The 20617-nt window shown below is 38.9% G+C and overlaps 1 protein-coding gene across 1 annotated transcript in view; it reads left to right on the forward strand.

Moving 5' to 3' along the window:
- The window catches only part of LOC134285015 (protein no-on-transient A-like), a 102651-nt gene that overhangs the window by 59820 nt on the left and 22214 nt on the right, over positions 1-20617 (forward strand). The window lies entirely within an intron of this gene.

Genomic DNA, 20617 nt, shown 5'->3' on the forward strand with positions numbered 1-20617 from the left:
CTCGCTCGTTTGCGGGCTGGTTTCGTAGTTCTCACCTTCTTCTTTTTTCCTACCGTAATCCAAGGGTTCTCCTTCCCTTGGTCCGTTTGGCCTCCGTTCTTCCTCTTGTTGGCTTGCTGGGGCTTGGTTTCTCTGCCCCTTGCGCGCTTCGCAACCGGCTTAGCAGCCTGGTTACCTACGCTAGTCTTCACCTTCTCTTTCTGCGGATTTGCACCCGACTCTGCCGGACGCTTCTTGGGCCGCGTCTCCTCAGCAGGTTTAGAAGGCTCAGCAAGGAGGAAGTTGTCCGTTTGGGTGGACCGCTCTTTCCTGCTCGCATCAGCAGCACTTCGCTCTTCCACCAGGAGGTCGTACTCTTTCTTGGCCAGAGCCAGTGATTTGCGGAGCTTCAGCAGACCCTGTTTCAGGTCCTTGCTGATGGTTGTCCACCCGCTCGTGTAGCCGATCAGCTCATCCAGCTGTTCAGCAACTACCAACATCTTTGGTAGCCCGCTCCTGTTGCGGTTCAGCGCCCGCGTGAGGTCCGCACCGGTCATCTGTGCTTCCTCCGTCGGCGCTGTACCGCTTCGTGCAACACTTGCTCCACTTGAACTTCCTGCCGCTGGTTCGCTGGTGGGTGCACCAGCCCCTCGGAGTGGCGATATAGCCAAGCCTCCACGCGCGAACGGGTTCAATGCCGATCCCTCAGTTACTCCACACTCGACCACGTTGTTACAGTTGTTGAATTTCGAAGTCATGTCTGTTGGGCCCCCCTTAGAGCCGCTATCCCTCACTGTAAATGAAGTAGTCGCCAAGGATCCTGGTGGTTATCTATGCAAGCAGGGAGGGCACCCGAGGGTTGGCCCAGGCCCTTATGGGGACTGAGCTCAGTGCCAGATCAGCGCTAATCAGGAGTGTTCATCTGAACCTACTTCCACCCAGATAGTTGTCCAAGCTGGGCACAGATCAGGAACGTACTTTAAGGCCAAGGTTTTATGGGGCGGAAGACAGCGTCGACATTAGCCTATCCGCCGTTTTAAGTCAGTGTCACCCGATCTTACTAAGAGGATAGAATGCCGTCGCCATCAGCTCACTTGTGCATAGTTACCTTAGCGTGTACCATCTCTTTTACCAATTACTAAGCATGACCAGTATACCATAATCAGGAACTTACTGGCATCGTTCCTGATGTGCCCGAGGCACTTCTAACTGGGCTGTGACCCACTGCTGGTCCCCCGCCACGCCTAGGCTTACTCCGCTTGAGCAGTTCGTATGTGCCGGTGCTCGGTCACCTCCCGGTGCCAAAGGTGGTAAGTCCACACTGATGTGTGGATATGGTTCGCTTAGGAAAGAATCCTAGGCTCCCACCTCAAAATATGTACCTTACACAATCTTAATGTACTTCATACCACATGAAATCAAAGTACATATTTCTCCCTTCAGAAGTTAATCCAAAAACTCATTCAGCCATTTCGCAACAACCGACATTCTCCAACCACCGCCCAAGCGAAGTTGTAAACAGTCACGTGGTGGTGTAAACACAAACAACTGCTATGCTAGCTGAGGCTCAATTTCTCAACAGGTGCCGCACGCACTGTATGGAGTTTTACGCAACTTCGCGCACCGCACATTCCATTCACGCCATGCTCTCTACCTCTAAACCACCATAGCATCAACATCCATGCCTCACCGAGAAAATACCTAAAAAAAAACTTCCTGCTCCGAGGAAAGAAGTTCTTCTTCAAACAAACCGACGAGCATCCCACATGACGAGACGACGATCGACACAGCTCTGGCTGGGATGCAGTTACATACCACCCCGCCTCGCGCGTTGGTTCCCTCAGTGCTCTTCTTTGCCTCCAATAGCGTTGGGTGTAATTAAAGTGTCTTAATTTTTCTAATTATGCTCCACTGGCTGTGCGTGCGTTCGTGCGTACGTCCGTGCGTGCGGTAAATACCAGCTGAGCAAAACGCGGAAACCATTCTCACTTTTGGATCGTTCCTCCACACCCCGGCCCCAGCTGCATGGCGGGAGGGCTGATCTCGCACCCGCTATACAATCGAAGGCCCTTGGGTGTGAAGTTCCCTTTCACCGTGGCGAAGGTAAGACGACACCATACCTACTAGCTAGACATTTACCTGTTCGACGGCGGGAGGCGGTGGCCTAGATTTCTTGGCCCCAGGTCCCGCATCCGAATGTATGGACCATCAAAAAGCAATGATGATGATGAAGCTACTCTACTGAGGTGCCACGCGGTGGAGAAATGCGGTAGGGATGCCCTTAATGTGGACCGTGATTATTACCATCGCAGCGATTTGGCGGCTGGCGTGAGACGTTCATCATCATCATCTCCAGCAGCAACAGCTGTGAAAAGGGTTGCAGGGTTTTTAATCCACTCCACAAAAAACTCCAGTGGAAAGTTTGCGGTAATTACTGGTCCACGGACGGCGGTCGGTAGTGACCTTCTAAAAGGGTCTTGAGTTGGAGTCGTGAGTGGTCTTCAGATTTATTAGGTTTTTTTATTAGATGGTTCAGGTTGAACCGGAAGCTCAACGAAAGTCCACCAACTGAGATGTTCAAATTCAGCAGGTCTAATGTCAAACACCAGAAGTCTTTTGAGGTTGTCGCATTCGTGAATTACGACCCAAGCCTGTGCGACTTTCCAACTAACCTCAATCACCAAGCTTTTCCAAAATGTCAGCAACAAAATTTATTCGCCGTGCCGTACCCTCGAGGCTGCCATCGCGTATCAAATTAAACAGAAATTAATAATCCCAAAATTGATTTCCGATTGGGGCGCCCAATCAACACCGAACTAGAGCTACTCGGTCGGTAGCTACCGACCGCTACCGCCATGCCGAAATATCCCCAATCAGAGTCGTCTTAGTGCCAAACTATTTGCCTCGGGCCGGACACCGCATTACGCCCCTCGTTTTGTGATGGGGGAGCCTAATTTTTGGGATCGAAAAATTCCAACTTCTTTCCATTTCAGTCCGCCATGGATCGAATCAATCCTTTCGATTTCGTTTTCACCATTCCATTGCGTTGAAATAGACGTAACTATTTCGGGTTTCCCTGCTACAAGTCCGATTACAAATCCAATTGATTTATGTTCTTGCCACCCATCGCCGCAACACTACCAGAGCCATATCGTACCGACATCGATTTTGAAAGCCAGTGGAAATCATTCGGACATGCCTAGGCTTTGTTTTGCACCATGTTTTGTGTTTTATTGCTGGCTGAGTAGGTACACAGTTGCGTAGATCTCCGTTGCGGAGTTGATCCAGAGGTAGTACCCCACGCAAGCAGACATTACACTTCTTTTATATGTTCTGAACTAACGCATATGAAGCGCTTTAGCATTTTGCAAGATATGAATTCGAAATCAGATTCTATGGTCTTTATCAGCGGTGCTTAATTTTCTGCATCAAACTTATAACAGTCTTAAAATATGGAACCCAAATTTTAAAAACTCTGGAGCTCGATTTGAATAGGTCGTATGTGCTTTTGTCAATATAAAATTCGATCAGTTTATTTTAGTTATTGTAGCAATATGGGAGATATTTTGCAGACTTTTGATGTTGGAACGGAATGCTTGCTTTGTGAGGATTCTGCTGAATGTATCAACTTTGTTAAATTTTAATGATTTGCGCTGTTATAAGCGAATCCAACTGATCGAATTTTTAATCTACAAAAGCACATACGACCTATTCAAATCGAGCTCCAGAACTGTTTTAAATTTGAAATGCGTTCTCTCGTGTGGCTTTCGAAGTCAATTTGCCTTTCTACAGAATCGGTACCTATTCTGTGGCTTAGTTGGTTAAAGCGCTGGTCTATCGAATACGGAGTCGTGGGTTCGAATCCCACCAGAACGTGATTTTATCCCTCAATATGTCAATTAGCAATAGGGGAGACTGGGTAGACTTGATCCCTTTTTCTTAATTTACCTGAAACTTTAAGAAAAACACAAAACTAGATCCGATTTCCGTACAAAATGGCAGGTAAACATCTATTGCAAGTTAATACACAACAGAAGGCCTTTAAATTATTGTTAAAGTTTTCAAAACTGTGTTTTTATGAAGGCATGTCTTATGATGCATTTTTCAAAAATGGGTGACACTTGATCCCCCTTTGAGCACATGGTTTATTTAAAGGGAAAATAATCCCAGAGTCTTTCTATTCATTTTCTTTTCGAGTTTTCTTGTATTTTCGATGAATATGGAGTGTTTGAAATTGTAGGATTTCCTTAAATTTTAAGGATATGCCGTATTTTCAAAATGGGGAGACTTGATCCCCCTTTTCTTGGTTTGTACTAAAGTTATAATTATCTGACACATTTTATCGTTGAATAGACTAGAATACCAAGTAAATAGAGGCTTCCGAATAGAATTTTATTTTTCACATGTATAATGTGTGTGTAATCCTCGAGGGATCAAGTCTCCCCATGTCACTGTTGTGTATACTAAGCTGAATTAATTAAAATGTGTTAACAACACCCTTATTTGGATAAATAAGTTTGAAAGTATTTTATTCAAACTATGTACTGTGAAATTTTGACACGATTTGGTTCAATTTTCACAAAGTTATTGAGATTTTTCGGAATCGCCTAAAAGATTTCTGAAGGACTGAAAACAAACCATCAGCCGTTAAAAAACAATGCACACAGTTAAACAGACGTCATGAGTTCGGTAATGAAAATTACCGAAACGGATCGGTAATTCAAAAAATTACCGGAGTTTCGGTAATCACGCTCTCAATCACCGAAATTTGTAAAATAAATTACAAAATTTCGGTAAATGTGAAGCATTTTAACGAGTACGGTAATTTATTTCACTGAACTGGACTGCAAAATAAGCCCAACACCGAATTCGGTAATGTTTACCGACTAATCGGTTCCTCAGGTTACCGAAGTCGGTAGCCTGCTGGCAGAGCCGGATTTAAGGGGAGGCCAGGGGGGGCAGGGCCCCGGGCCCCCACATTTCAGGGGCCCCCACAAAATCTCACTTCACGAATAAAAATGTGAACAAGTGAAACAAGAAAGAAAAAGTAGTGCAAGAAATTTATCTTTAATGTGTTTTTCATCATAAGAACTTCAAATTACTGTCAATTGGCAAGGCATATAATATATTATGGCATGTAATTTTTTATGTTGAAATACTACTGCTTCATATTCAATTACTTATGAAATTAAAAAAAAAAATCTCCAAAACTTTTTTTAATCAGGAAGTCTTGTGAAATTGCTAAAAAGTAAATCCTGTAGAAAATCGCTGCATGAACTCTGAAAAAAAAAATCAATAACTCTGTAGAATTGAGAATCAAAAAGATAGTGCTGAACTGCTGAATAGATCTGTAAAATTTGAGAAGAATTTTTTTCAATTTTCCACGGTGCTCTTAAAAAGTATGCTAAAAAGGCCTCAATTTTTCCAAGAAAGTTAAAGGAATTTTCTAAAGAGTTCTTGGAAGAATTGCAATAATTTCTTTTAAAATTTAGTGCACTTTTTGGAATTCCAGGGTTTAATTTTACAAAGCAACTTACGGGCCAATTTATGACGTAGTTAGGGGGCAAGGCCCCATGGAAATCAATGTCATTTGAATAAAATCGATGCAGGTCATCAAAATCAGACACATTTACGTGAAAACTAGAACATTTATCTTAGCAATCTTACTATTTAAATAGAATTTCAGAACTGCTGAAACAGTTTTAAAGTTTGATTTATTTCGGCCCGATTTTTCTTAGAGAAGATAGGTAATGATTGAGTTCTTGAGAAATTTTTTTTCTGGATGAAGGGTGTAAATTAGTTTGAGAAAATTCTAAAACTTTCGCATTTTTTTGTGAAATTCGTTTGCGATCTCCGTCAAAAATTTTCTAGAAATTTGACAGGAAATGGTATAAGAAATAAATCATAAATTTAATCGGAAACTTATCAAAGATTTCCGAAAAAAAACTTCAATAGTTTGTATTAGAGTTTACATTGCTACATGAAGTTTTGCCAGAAGAATGTTGTCAAAAATTCTTCTGGAAGGTCGGCAGGAATTCCATTAGCTCCGGAGCTTATGCTCCGAACTTCAACGAAGAAGTCATGATAGTCTAGCAGCCAATTCTTCGAAAACTGCTCCAAGGATTTCGCTACAAATTATATTTGGTGCTTGTGCTACAATTTGTAATCGAAATTTTCGAAGACTTCCGCTTTAAATTTAATTGGAGACCTCGTCAAATATTCTGACTTAATTTATTTAATGTTGATGATGCCACGAACACACTCGCGAAAAGCGAGAACGATATGTACTAAAAATTCAAAACTCTCCTAGATTTAAATTCTTCTTCAATGAGATCAGCACTTTTTTTTAGAACTTTTAATTTTTTTTTCTAGATTAGTGAGCAAAAATAAATTCTCTAAAACAAGGGGCCCCCACAACACTGTGGCCCCGGGCCCCCACATTTGTAAATCCGGCCCTGCCTGCTGGCTTGAAACGTCAAACTGGCAATGGCCAATTTTCTCTGCGGAGACGGTGAAATAAGCGCTTAGTTTATATACGTATTATTCTCTTCTAACTCTTGTAAAAGCTTTAGGTGAGTACATTTGTAACTTAATTTCGTTTGATATAACGTGGCACATCAATATTATAGTGTGATAAATGAATTTTCCAGTGAAATAAACCCCCCCAAGCTTGACCGGCGGCGATGATAAAGCCGGCGATGATAACGCCGGCGATGGTGCGCTGGAAAACAAGGATATATTTATGCTGGATCTCGTGCAAGGTGTCGCACAAACTGGTGATGTGAATACTTAACTTATGCAACAAATAGGAGATTTATAAGAAAATATAAAAATCTGCTGAATAAATCATATCGTTAAAACTTTTACATGTTTCATGTTTTGTTTTCATTTTTAATGCGGCTGAGAAGGAACGGAATGGAAAAAGCAACATTACAGACGGATCGGTAGGTGTGCATGGAAACTACCGAACGGTTCGGTAATTTTGAAGTTTCATGGAAAATCTCAATTTACCGATCGATCGGTAGTTTGTTCGTTTACCGAACGGATTACCGAGCGATCAGCTGTTGAGATTTCGGTAAAAAATTTACCGAAGTCGGTGATTTGTGCTAAGTGTGCAATGTACAATCGAAACCACTTGTAGCCATAACATAGTCGTTTGTCCAGGAGTAGTTTTGGAAAAATTATGCTAGAAGAAAAATGTTTTTGATTTCGAGCAAATATGGGGGGAACAAGTCTCCCCAGGGATCAAGTCTCCTCAGTCTCCCCTATTCTGTGCCTTCTAATTACAAATTCTTCAGTATGGTTTAGGCATACCAGCAAATCTGGTATATGACAGCAAAAAGACAACAGATCTTACCGTACTCCAGGAGTTATATCACACAATATAAGTGGAACTTCATGGTCAGAACGAAGGAAAAAGTTGTATCCTTTTTCCAGCACGCAAAACTGGTATATCTTTTAAAAAAGGCGTCGAACTGTCATTTCTCTTGGTAAACAAAAAACATCTGATCCAACCAGTACTCCAGTTTTGGCAAGGATTACAGGAACGAAGATTGGCATCTGAGACATGCGCAAAATTAGCTGCTATAAATCTACTTATTCACTTTGTCATAAATTCATTGATATCTTCGAAATAACACATCCATGTTTCACATAACGATTTCGCTTTATATTTAATGCTAGAAAACGTATTTTTGACTCGAGTGTACAAAGTCTCATCACAATTCATATCCTATTTTAGATTTCCACTTGCTGCCAGTCTAGATCTATGAGGTCTTTGTTTTACTTCACAGCAACGACAAATAGTATATATACTGACAAATGGTATGGCAAAAATGTTATGAAGCATTTGACATTTCAATGCCCAGTATACCAGGATTGTACGACATTTCCCCGAAAACTAGTTCCCCGAATGCAGTTTTCCCGAAAGTTTTTTCCCCGAATGTACCGTTTCCCCGAAAAGATTATTTCATCTGCCATTTAACATTTTTCGTACATCAGCTGACGCTCACCACGCTGACGTAGTACACGTGAGCCGTAATGACCTCAATGCACAACTACACTCAGGAAAATTGCCTCATACTTAATGGCAAATATCCATGTGCCAAACCACATCCAAAGTATATGCAACCAATACCCGATTACGCAGGCAAATTAGCGCATGAATAGTATGTGCTCTAAATTGTATGAGTCACTGCTGTATGGTGCCTCATCAAAAGTATGAGTCGCACTAATGAAAAACATTTGTTTACCCCCATTGCAAAAATCCATGTCCCGGACACATAGAAGGAATGAAGATTTTTTCCCAGTGTAGGAGTACGGTCATCTGGCCGAAGTACACTTAGCCAAAGTACGTCAGGCCGAAATACGTTAAGGTAAAGTACAAATCTAAAGAACCGAATGTCAGTTTGCGTTGAAAAGTTGATGAATTGGTCACCACCAGCGGGTAACCTATCGATCAACTTTTCAATGCCAATCGACCTTCAGATTTGTGCTCTTGAAAATTCGAGATTTGACTTCGTCATATCTTCATTTTAAGCCGAATGGGTTATTAAGCTGAAGTTCATAAGGTTGAATGGGTTACTGACCCGTCTTCCTAATTTTCGATTTAAACGATGTTCAAATTAGCTTTCGAAGTCCTAGAAGATGTTTTGACTCCCTTGAGTTTTTTTTAACATTTCTCGAATCTAGCGCATTCTATGGATAGTGGGATATACTTCCATGATTTTATGAAATTCTTTTATCATTTTCCATTTTCTCTGATAGATGGTTTCTTGATATTGATGTTATACTTTTACGGAAATATTAATGATTAATCTCCCAACATTCATTCTGAGATTTCCCCTTCTTTTTATATCACGCAGCTTTGAGTTGTACTGTCTTTCTTGTACCCAGGCTTACTTTCCATAACTTCGTTCCAATGACTAGTTCGGACAGTGGAAATAATTAAGAAAATGGTCGGAAACCAGTACTAAAAATAACATAATAAATATTTCGGGGAAACGGTTCGTTCGGGGAATCGTTTTTCAGGGAAAAAACTTTCAGGAAAACTTCATTCGGGGAAATGGTTTTCGGGGAAATTTCGTACAATCGTATACCAGCGTACGAAATTGAAAAGGCATCAACTTTTTGAGCCAGAGTTCCACTTATGTTAAGTGGTTCTATCCAAGATTCTACCAGGAGTTTAAAAAAAAAGGAATTACTGCAGTGCTTACGCAAGATATTCCTCAAAATTTTCAGAAAAACTATCTTTCCTTCCTAATTTTCCTACGAGTTCATTCGAAAATATATCCAGGAGTTTACACCGGAAACATAATTAACTCTTCAAACAGTTCCTCCAAAAATTCTCCTATCGCTTCTAAGATTTTCACCTGGAATTTCTCTAGAAGATTTGAAATGTCACCAGAAGTTCCAATAGTAATTCCTCCAGGAGTTCCAATAGAAGTTCCTCTATAAGATTCACTAGAATTTTCACTATTCTTATAAGAGTTTCTGTAGGAGGTCCACCGGGAGTTACTTGAGTGTTTCCACAGGAAGTTACTCCCTTAAGTGTAGAATTGGCATTTAAGTTAAAATACACGTTAATACAAAAAAAGGAAGTTTCTCTAGAAGGTTCATCTAGAATCCGGAGTTCTGGAAGGAGTTCCGTCGGGAATTTTTCTTGGAGTTTCACCCGGAAATCTTCCAGGAGTTTCGTCGGAATTTCCTCTAGGGCACTACCTTAAACCCCATAAAGCAATAGGGCACTGCACTGTTTTGAATTTGTATGGGATTTTGACGTTTCTTGGCCTTGTTGTTTACAGAACTTCTGTAAGAGCGAAAGAGAAGGAGAGAATTTCATACACTGCCCTATTGATTGATGCACCAAGCGAAAAGAAGAAGAAGTTTTGACATCCAAGCGGTGTGCCGTCGATTAGATCCTCGTCGCTGATTGGTCGATGGATGTAAACGGCACACCGCTTGGATGTCAAAATTCTTCTTCTTACCGCTTGGTGCATCAATCAATCCATGACGACTTTTCGCGATGGAGAGTACTGCCAAAACTGTAAACACAGTGTGAGTACTACTTAACAAAGTTTCGTCAAGTGTCGTCGGTGCTTAATAAATTCCTTCGTGTTCAACTGTCACCCCGATCATCGGATGTCAAAAATACATGGTAAACAAAAAAAAATCAGCTGATCGCATCTGTCTCATGGATTGCATTATTATTACCCAGACAAGCACGCTGATTGTGCACTACGTTAGCGGGGTGAAATTGAGCTAATGCACGAAGAGGGTTAAGAAATTCTACCGGAAATGCCTCCAAGGATTACAAACGGAACTCCAAGTGATCTACCGGGAATTTCACTGGGTGTTCCACCCGGCATTCTTTTAAGAGTTCCACCGGAAACATCTTTATGATTTCAATCGGGAATTCCTCTAGGAGTTCTGCCAGAGAATTCCTGTAAGAATTTCACTCGGAATTTCTCTTGATATTTCAACGGAAATTCTTCTGAATTTTCCAATGGGTGTTTCACTTGTTCACTTCGAATTCCTCTGTGATTTCCTCCGGGAACTGTTCTAAGATTTCCTCCGTAAATTCCGGATTTTTTTTAGAAGCTCTTCCGAAGAAATCAAAAGTTTCCCCAGAAACTCTTCCCGTTGCTTCTTCGGGATCTCTTCTACCTATTTTGTTGCGAATAGTTTCAGGCAGTTGCTACGGAAAATCTTCTATCAGTTTCATCAAGAATTTTTCAGGGCTTCTCCGCATAATTTCTTTTAGCGGAATTCCTTTCACAATTTCTCCAGGAGTTCTTCCGCGATCTCTTCCATAAATTTCTTCGAAAATTATTCCAGTAGTTCTTTTGTGAGCCTTTTCTTGAATTCATTCGAGAATTTTTCCAGATTTGTCCTCTAAGAAATAGAATGGATGTAGCTCTAAAAATCCTCCCAGCAGTTTCTCTTAAAATTCTTCTAAAAGTTTCTCCGTCCACTCTTCCAGAAATACCAAAGTTCTTCCAAAAGTTTCCCGACGAAGCTTTAAGAAGTTTCTCCGATATTGATTTCAGAATCAAAAAGTTCCTCCAAAATAAAATATTTTTTTTATCTGTATCAACGAGATTTAACGATAGGCTATTTTATCTCGGGATCGACGCTTTACGAAGGAAGAACTCACATTTTGCGTGTTTTTCGGGAGTGGGATTCGATCCCATATCCTTTGCGTGATAGTCACGTTACGTAAGATTCTCAACGCGAAAAAATCGAGAAGTTTAACTGAGGAACTTCCAAACAAAGTTCCGAGAGAATTTTCATTTTTTTTTTCATTATTTCTTAAACAATCCAGTGGAATTACTAAACAAATTAGCAATGACTTTTTTGAAGTTAATTTTCAAAGGAATTACCTAAGGAATTTCTCATAGAAAGTATTATGAAAGGAATTCTGAAGGAATTACCAAAAGAAACAAGAATATTTCTATTACGGAAATTCTTTTAGGCGTTTCTCCCTACAGTTGTTTCCAAAAATTCCTTTTTGAGTAAGCAGGAGTTTATTTAAGATTTTCATTGCGAATTCCTTTGCAAATTCTACCAGGAGTTTCTCCGAGAATTGGCACCCTACAGTTATTTCTGAAATTCTTCCTGGAGGTCATACTTTAATATTTCCAGGAGATTCTTCTGGGAGTTTCCATTGAAGTTCCTTCGAAAATTCGTTCCGAAATTGGAAATTCCCCAGTAACCCCGCCCCGATCAATCACTTCAATTTTGAGAACTGCTTATGGATTAACGTATTAATCAACGAGTGATTCGTAAATTGTGGCGATTTTCGCCGATTCATTGATTGTGGGATCCCTGTTATTATTCAAGAAGTTCCTCCAGGTATTCTCACTTATCTCTTCTGAGAATTCCTCTGGCATCACTTCCAGGTGTTCCTCCTTGATTCTTCCTAGAAGTTTCTTCAAGAATTGTTCCTTGCAGTTGAGTTGATTCCGCAATTATTCCAGGAATTCCAGTTCTTCTATTTTTTTTCCAAAAAATCCTTGAAGGATTTTTCAAAGAATTCCTCCTGGAATTCCTCTTAAGTTTCCTAAAGGAAATCCATCTGGGATTTCTCCAAGAATGCCGTCTGAAATTTCTTCAGAAGTTTCACCTGAGATTTCTTCTGAAGCTCCACTTGAAACTCCTCCAGAAGTTCCATCTATGACTTTTCGGGGAGTTCTAAAAGGAGTGTCAAAAAGATTACCATTAGGAATTCGCTGAGTTTCATCCAGGAGTCACTCCTGGAATTTCTCAAAGAATCTGGGAACCCTCTATTAATTGCACCTGGGATTTCTCCAAGAACTCCCTGGAAATATTCGAGGAGAATAACATGGATTGTTTCTTGGAGTTTCACCTGGTATTTCTCCTAGAATTTAATCTGAGATTCCTCAAAGAGTTTTACTTTTTTTTAGTTCCTGGGAAACGCTCATGCATAAATTTTAGTACGAATCGAAATGAATGCCAAAGAAATTTACAGATCATTACGAAGGAACTCTTTTAAAATTCCGGTTGGAACTCCTAATGGAATTTCAGACAAAAACTCCGTAAGTAGTTCTAAGAGAAACTCCTGTTGTAATTCTAATTGTAATTGTAGCTCAAAAGCTGTTGAAGATATTCCTGAAAAAAAAATACAAAGAATTCCAAGATAAAATCCACGAAGGAACTCCTGAAAGTTTGTTTGATGGAAGTTTCGGTGGGATTCCTAAAGGACCATTGAAGTAAGGAAGTAAGGCCCCTATGAAGCTCCTGGAAGATATGTTCAATGATTTCCACAAAAACTCTTTAAAAAGTTAACACTCAAATAATTTTCGGAATAAATCCTAAATCAACTCCCGGAAAAACTCCGGGACAGACGCCTAAAGGAAGAATCCAGAAAAGAATTCCCAGAGGAACTCTAAGGAATACCCAAAGGAAAATAAAATCGAAGCTTGATATTAAAACTTTTAATTTGAAAGATTATACAAAGAAAACTCATTATCGACAATAAATAACTTATCCTATCATCGCCAGAGAACGTGATCAAACCTTTAGTCGCAGAAAATTATTGTGTTTCATATTTGAATGAAAAAAAATGAAATATGGTCTCCAATTTCCATCCATCTCTGTATCAGACGTAATATTACCACACTCTCCTCTTCCAAGCAGTTCTTTCACGAGTTCTTAATTTCGTTCATGCCTCGAAAAACCCCAAACAAACATGCCCCAAACGATAAACATGGCTTTAGTTCGCACTTTCCACGAATGTGTCTCTAGCTCGAACGCGTCCCATCTGTTTACTGATCGTGTTCTCTCCAGTAGAGAGCTCGAGACAACGTGCTTCTATCCGGCTGACGCCCTACAATAAAAGTTTGGATGTCAATAAACTTCCATGCTGCTAAGGTCAATCACTAGTTTGTCTATAGCGGATAAGGTTTTGCATCATCAATCCAGAGTCGATAGGTTCGATTCACATTGCGGCCAGGATTTTTTCCCTGAGCATAGTGTATAGGGTCTTCAGTTAGCCTAGTGCTTAAGGCTATGGATCGCCAATCCGGAGACGGTGGGTTCGATTCCCGTTCCAGTCGGGAAAATTTTGTCGACTCCCTGGGCATAGTGTAAAATTGTCTTTGTCTAACAATAGGTATACAAATTCATACAATGGCAGCCCTTCAACTAATAACTGTGGAATTGCTCAATGAACACTAAGTTGAAGAGAGGCAGGTCAAGTTTCAGTGGGACTGGGAACGTAGAGCCATAAAGAAGATTATGAAGCAGAAGAAAAAGAAGAAGAAGAAGAAAGTATATCGCTGTGCTTGATATACACATTTATGATACTGTTTCCAAATAGATGTTTTGGCAGATAGGTTCGCAGTCCTTCTTTAAATTTTTCTGGATCATTTTTAGGTAAACTTGTTTTTGATTACTTTTGCAATATTTAAATCATCATGTTAATTGTCGAGGTTATGTCATTTTGTTTTTGCCTAGGAATGGAGAAATAGAAATATGATTTGATTCGGGTGTCCAAACTTTTATTGGAGTCATTCGATCCTGCATGGAGCGAGCATAAAGTTGAAAATAAATCCAGTGTGACAAACAAACCGAAACCGATCTCTAAATTTATCTTGATTTGATCTTAATTTGAACGGACCGTGCGTCGTCACTCTCTGGTGCACCCATGCATGCAGCTTATGCAAAGCGGCACGATGCGTTCTTCTCAGATTCAGAAACTGGGAAACAAATCGACTCTCAATTGGGGAACCATTTTTCACAGAAATATCACTCGATGTGGTGAATGATCACGCGGTCGAATTCGTTTCCACTTTTGGTTTTGTTGTTCTTTCGATTTTTTTGATGGAACATGGCTTCACGCGACCAAAATTGGAATAATCTTTCATCACCATTTCAAACCACAGGCATGTCACAATCGTTTAGTTTTACTTTCGGATCTTATGATTTTGCAGAATATCCCAAAAAGTCAAATAGGGGAAATTACCTATTCTCGGCCGTTTTGTTCTCTTCGTCTTTGGGGTTTTTTCGAAACCTATTGACCTCAGAGTTGGTCTCGAATCCTTCCCAACTAAGCTGAATCATATGGCCAAGTTTCAGGCAATTTGGCTGAGAAAACCCCCCCATGACGAAGAGAACAAACCTGCCGATAATACCCATTGTCACCCTATCTGGAGGCTTCCCGGGTAGAGGCAAAGAACAAACCAAGGACAAAATAATAACGAATTTTTCCATCATAGCACGTTTTATCATTCTTCAGTTATTTATAAATAACACTAAATAACTCGCTAAGAACTAAATATGTTATCATTGCAAAGTCTTACAACAATAAATTACTGAATAATAACAAAATATGCAATCTTAGCTAAATAAGTTCTTTTGGGCATCATAAGTAAAATCACATCCCAAAGGCATATTCTGCAATCATAACTTGTTTTGTTATTGATGAGTTATTTAGTTATTTTATAATATAAAATATTGAAGAAGAGCAAATGTATTATTGGTTTGTTAGGAATAAGAACTAAAATAAATAAAAGTAATAACTCACTTTGTTCCAGAAAAAAGGAAAAAATAACTAATTTTGTTATTATAAGATCAAACCAAGGACAAAACATTTCTGAACTTACAATACAGTTTTTTTAATTAAAAGAACAAAATTTACAATTATGATGATCTTTTTTGGAATAACTTATTTTGTACTTACTTTGTTCTCAATAACTCGATAATAGCTTATTCTGTTATTCTAAATTTTGAAATATGTTGTCCTTGGTTTGTTCCTATAAAGATAAAATGAGTAGTTATTGAGTTATTTTTCGGTACAAAGTCAGTTATTATTTTTGTTCTTTTAGCTCTTATTCCCAATAAACCAATAACACATTTTGCCATTCAGCTATTCATTTTAAATAGCAAAATTTGATCTTCGTTAGTTATTTTCATCTACCCGGTTTTTATTTTTTTTTCGGTTTGTTAGCACTTTGTTTAAGGAAATATGTGATTTTTCATTAAAGATCTTCTGTGAAGATACATATCTAGCTTAGTGGAGACATTTAAAATTTTGTGAATAGATAGGGTCTTCCTGAGCAATTATAATCGAGTTTATTCTTGCAACTCGCCAAATGCCTCATGATACCAAAATTCACTAATTTATACATTAGCTTCCATATCATGTAAAAAAATATTGTAAATGGACTATAATTTCCTGAAAATAATAAGATTGAATAATTGTCCCTCGAGTTCTGTTTGTGTCTAGTCCACGTCTATGTCGGGCACAACCTGAATTCAATTCCCGGCACACCTTCTACGTGACACTATGGTACATTGAATTATAATTTGACCGTAGGTGTTTTTCCGAAAAGTCGGTCAATTTCTTCGCATTCCATATCAAATCATGTGTTCTAAGTACGATGAGCAGAAAACTTGTATACTGATTTAGTTGTAGCTTTAGAATAACGACTAACATGTTGTTTAATATTTTTTGTTGAGTTTTTAACATTTTTGCCCATCCGATCATAACACCATCACAGTGCAACGAAGAAATCTTTCCCTGTGGTTGTGAAACACGATGTTTCGTAAGCACAACATCCAGGCGCACATCTCCCCTGGGACGAAAGCAGCATGCTGTTTACATTTTGCCGGAAGAAAAAACACTTTATTTCAATAATTGCATTCTGCAGCAGTGAAATCCAACTTTGAAGTACCGCAAAGCTTTTGTGGAATGTGAATTGAGGATTGGTTCAAGAAGTGAATCTGTTTAAGTAAAAATTGAACGGTTATGGATGAAGAACAAATCACTTAGCTGCTGCTTTGGTGCGGTTGCCTTCGGCATACGCAAAACGAAACATATTGTAAAGTCTTTAGTGGAGTGGAGTTCAAACGTGAAATTTTACGGATTTATTCGATTCCCAGTGCTATAGGGGCTGTTTTTTTGCATCGCTTCAAAGGAGCATTGGCAAAAGTAAGTCTGAAAATCTGAAATGATTGACTATTTACTTTCTGATGTGACGGGAATCAGCGCATATGGCGAAGTGAATTTTTGCCCTCTCTCAAAAAGACACTCAAACATGTAAATATTTCAAACAAACACGAAAAATATTTAAAAATAAGATGCTAGCACAGTGAAAATTTCAGTTCGATCGAAGCATTGGTTATCGAGGACGAGGTGTATGTAATGAGTAACTCTGCTTAGAAATGCGGCGTTCTATCTCAAACTCAAACATTTCAGGAAAAAATCGAACTAAAAATTTAGGGTGGGCAGGAATCAAATATTGCAAGAAGATAAACTTATTTCAGTCTTCAACTAATTCTGCATTGAATTTCCAAAGAGTTTGTTCTAAGTTCCTCGAAGACTTTATCCTTATCCTACGAGCTCTTCTGGAAATCACAGTTACGTTTTTTTTTCAAGTGTTTTCCCGTTAGTTTGTCTTGGGGTTGTTCAGGTTTTTTGAATAGTTTTCTTAGGTTCTTCTCAAGAAAACTCTGCAAAGATGCGTCCAAAAGTTGTAATGAGATATCATCGCAGATCTCTAGACAACTGAATATGTGACTTTCAGGTATTTATTGTAGGATATATACAGGAATTTCCTCTACGAAAACTCAAGTTTCCATCTACATGAAGCCCTAAAGGAATTTATGCATGCGTTCAAACGGGATTCCATCAGTAATTTTTCCAGTGATTTGAACATGAATTCTTCAAAAATTCTTCCAAAGATGTGTCGGGGGAACTCTCAAAGGATTTTAATGGAGGAACCATAAGCAGTTCCTTCAAGAATCTCAAGAAGTTCCTCGAATCAGTTTTTTTAGAATTGTCTTCAAGGAGTTTCTACAGAATCTGCCCCAAGAGTTTCTCATCTCTCTTATGTTCTTTCAGAAGTTTTCCGAACAATAATTCTTTCAGTAGTATCTCCAAGAGCTGCTGCGTGTAGCTTTGGGAGTTTCTCTAGGTGCTTCTCTAAGATTTTTTTCCGGACATTTATTGTAGAGTTCTTCATTAATTCCTCCGGATGTTCCAAACAGGTTAAAGTAAAGCAAAAGGTTGTCTAGTTTAAAAAAAATCAAAATATTAGGCTTGAGTTTTTCAGCGATATTTTTTTTTATCTGTTTCAACGAGATTTTTAGCCTTACGCTAGTTCATCTCGGGGGGACCCACGCATTACTTCATTTCCTACGGAAGAACTCACATTTTGCGAGTTTGTCGAGAGTGGGATTCGATATCAGGTCCTCGGCATGATAGTCACACCAGGTCCGCTTCCCCCAAGGATTTCTTTATTATTCCTTACGAATTTCTTAGAGTATTACTACTATTCTCCTCGATTTTAACAAATAATCTGTGTAGGAACTTTTACTTTCTGTAAGAAATCCCTTAGCTAGATAAAGTAGAAGTTACTAAAAAGTTTTTTTTTTAGTTGTTTTTTACAAGACATTTCAAGAATTCCTCCAGAATTCCATGCTAAAATTCTTCTGCGCAGCAATTTCTCTAGGAGTTCATTCGAAAGTTACTCTAACAATTCCATTTAGAAATTCCTTCAGAAGTTCGAGTTCCTCTAGATTTTTCCAGGAATTTCTGCAAGAAATTCTGCGGGATTATTTTTTTTTTTTCAAAAAAATTAACTACGATTACTTTCAGAAATTCTTCCGGTGAAACAAAAAAAAAAGAGAAATAAAAAAAAAATATTAAGGATTTCATTGAATTCACTGAATTTCCGAAGAAACTCCAGAGAAATTTCTGAAGGAACGTCTAGAGGAGTTTTTAAAAACAACTATTACCAAAACTCCTGAGCACAACAACTGCGTCGCGAACTCCGAGCAATTCCTGGTTGCTATGGGGAGGCCACAAATTTTGTTTTAATGTAGCATGTTCAATTTTAATTTGTAATTGTGTTCGTTATCAGAGCCTTTGTAGCGCTTTGACGTAAACTAAGCTCATGAGAGGTATTAAGCCTCAGTATATTTGCTAATGTTTTGGCCAGTGTTGGTAAAAACTCAAATTCTCAAATCTCATGCTTGAGTTGTTTCATGCGCGATTCCTGACTCGCCAAACTCACCGACGAAAAAATCATGCATGAGTTGACTCGCGATTTCACTCATTGCGTTATTTCTTGGTGTTCTTATTATTTACATCGAAGTTTTTAGGATTATATGGTCGGGGTTCTGCTAAACCGAACTAAAGACCATTTTTTGAAAAATTGAGTTTTTATTACCATTGGATGAAGAAATTGATAATCCTCCTTCCATGTAAAAATGCAGTAATTCTGACAGCTCTTCGTGAAGTAAATTCAAAATTTCTGTTTGGCAGAACATACAAAAAATAAAATTGCATCCAGCCAGAGTGAACTGTAAACCATTCCATAAAATCAGCGAAATGTTTTAGTGTTGGTCCAGATGAAGAACATTTCAAGTTATGCTCATCGCCGTCATTGAACAACAAGGCTAATAAGAATTACAAAGCTTGAAAAAAATCAAACACTTGGTTCGCTTTGGCTGATCGAAAAATGGCGTTTTCACGAAAACCATGTTAGAGAAGAATGTTTAGAACTTGATTCAGACTTAACGACTGACCTTCAGCTAAGTAAAATGACCTAGAGGTAACGTACTTGGTTATCACTTAAAGGACCCAAGTTCGAATCTCTTTAATATTTTCGAATTTTTTTTTTTATCTTAGTTCACTTTGGCAGATCATTTTCATGGTTTTCTTCGACCAGTATAAATTTGAAGTACACAAATTGCTCCATTTTCACATCTCAGGACCTCAGGACATGCAAGGACATCATTTTACATAATCACTCTTGCTCTGTGCCTGCACATGCACCGCCTATTAAAAAACATAGGTGGGAAGGGCTGAGCTGGGAGGGCTTCCGCCGTTCATATTTCAAACTATTTTGAAACCTCCATGCTACTTACCATAATATACGCGTCCTCTCTGATCCATGTAAAGAATTGTGAGTGATAGACGATGAAAAATCGAGTTTTTTTTTCACAATCCGAATGGTTTTCTATGAAACAAAGAAACACAGTCAGCCACACTGAACTATAAACCATATTCCAATGTTTTTGTTCAGCCAGAGTGAACTGAGTGCGAAGTACTGAAAAATCAAATGTAATTATATCAATGATTTCAAATAATTTACATGTATTCTTCGTCTCTGATGATTAATAAAGGCTTGTAAGTTACATGTGTGTGGAAAAGTTTTTAATAATCTTAGCTGTTGTTTATTTGTGAGTGGTTGAACTTTAAGCTTAATTATCTCGGAATAAAGTTTTTGGCGCTTAGTTCGGTTTGGCAGAACCCCGGCCATATGATAGAACAAAAGCAAACCTATCGTACAACAACATTGGATGTCGTTCAAATTGATTTGGATTCGTTTTACACGCGAACGAGATTTCGGCGCTTGATTCGTGAGAGCGAGATTTTGCACGAACATTTCGCGCGTGAGAAAATGATTCAAAATCGCGCGCGAGTTTGCTCACGCAAGAGCGGTTCATGAGTGTGCTTTGAGTGTGATTTTACCAACACTGGTTTTGGCCATTTTGGGCAACGATTATCTTCAGGCATGTAAACCGGTCTCTAACACGGGCATTAAAATCTAGATGTCTTGTATTGAAAAAAGAATCGAGATGCCCCATTAAAATTAGAATTCTTAGATAAAAACAAGCTATGAACGCAGCAATAACAGTTGTGTCCAAGAAAGCGAACTGCCAAACAAACTAGACTGATGAGCCCGAAACGATAATGAAACCTCATCATCCCTGTGATAAGAATTTGTTATTCATTTGGGCAACAACAGGGCATATTATTTATCTTTTGTATTGAATGTTGATAATATATGATGTCCTGCATTTCATAATGTAATTTTATCACAGACAAACAGACGTAACACTCTTGAAACCGACTTCTCACATGCATTTAACGATCAATTCAAATTTCATTTGATTTCTGCGATCCTTCCACCAGAGGTGCTAGTGTTCGACCGCTTTGACGTTTGCCAGTGTACACGTTGCTGAATGATGCAAACGAAAATTACAGGCAATTTGTGTAGTAGTGTGCGTGTCAAAAAACCGTCAAATCGAAATCCATCATGGCCGATAGTGCCGCTCGCGGTTCTACCAACAGGTGGCAGTGTGCTCATGAAAATGACACCGGGCA

This window comes from Aedes albopictus, chromosome 1 (assembly GCF_035046485.1).
Source record: "Aedes albopictus strain Foshan chromosome 1, AalbF5, whole genome shotgun sequence".
NCBI lineage: Eukaryota > Metazoa > Arthropoda > Insecta > Diptera > Culicidae > Aedes > Aedes albopictus.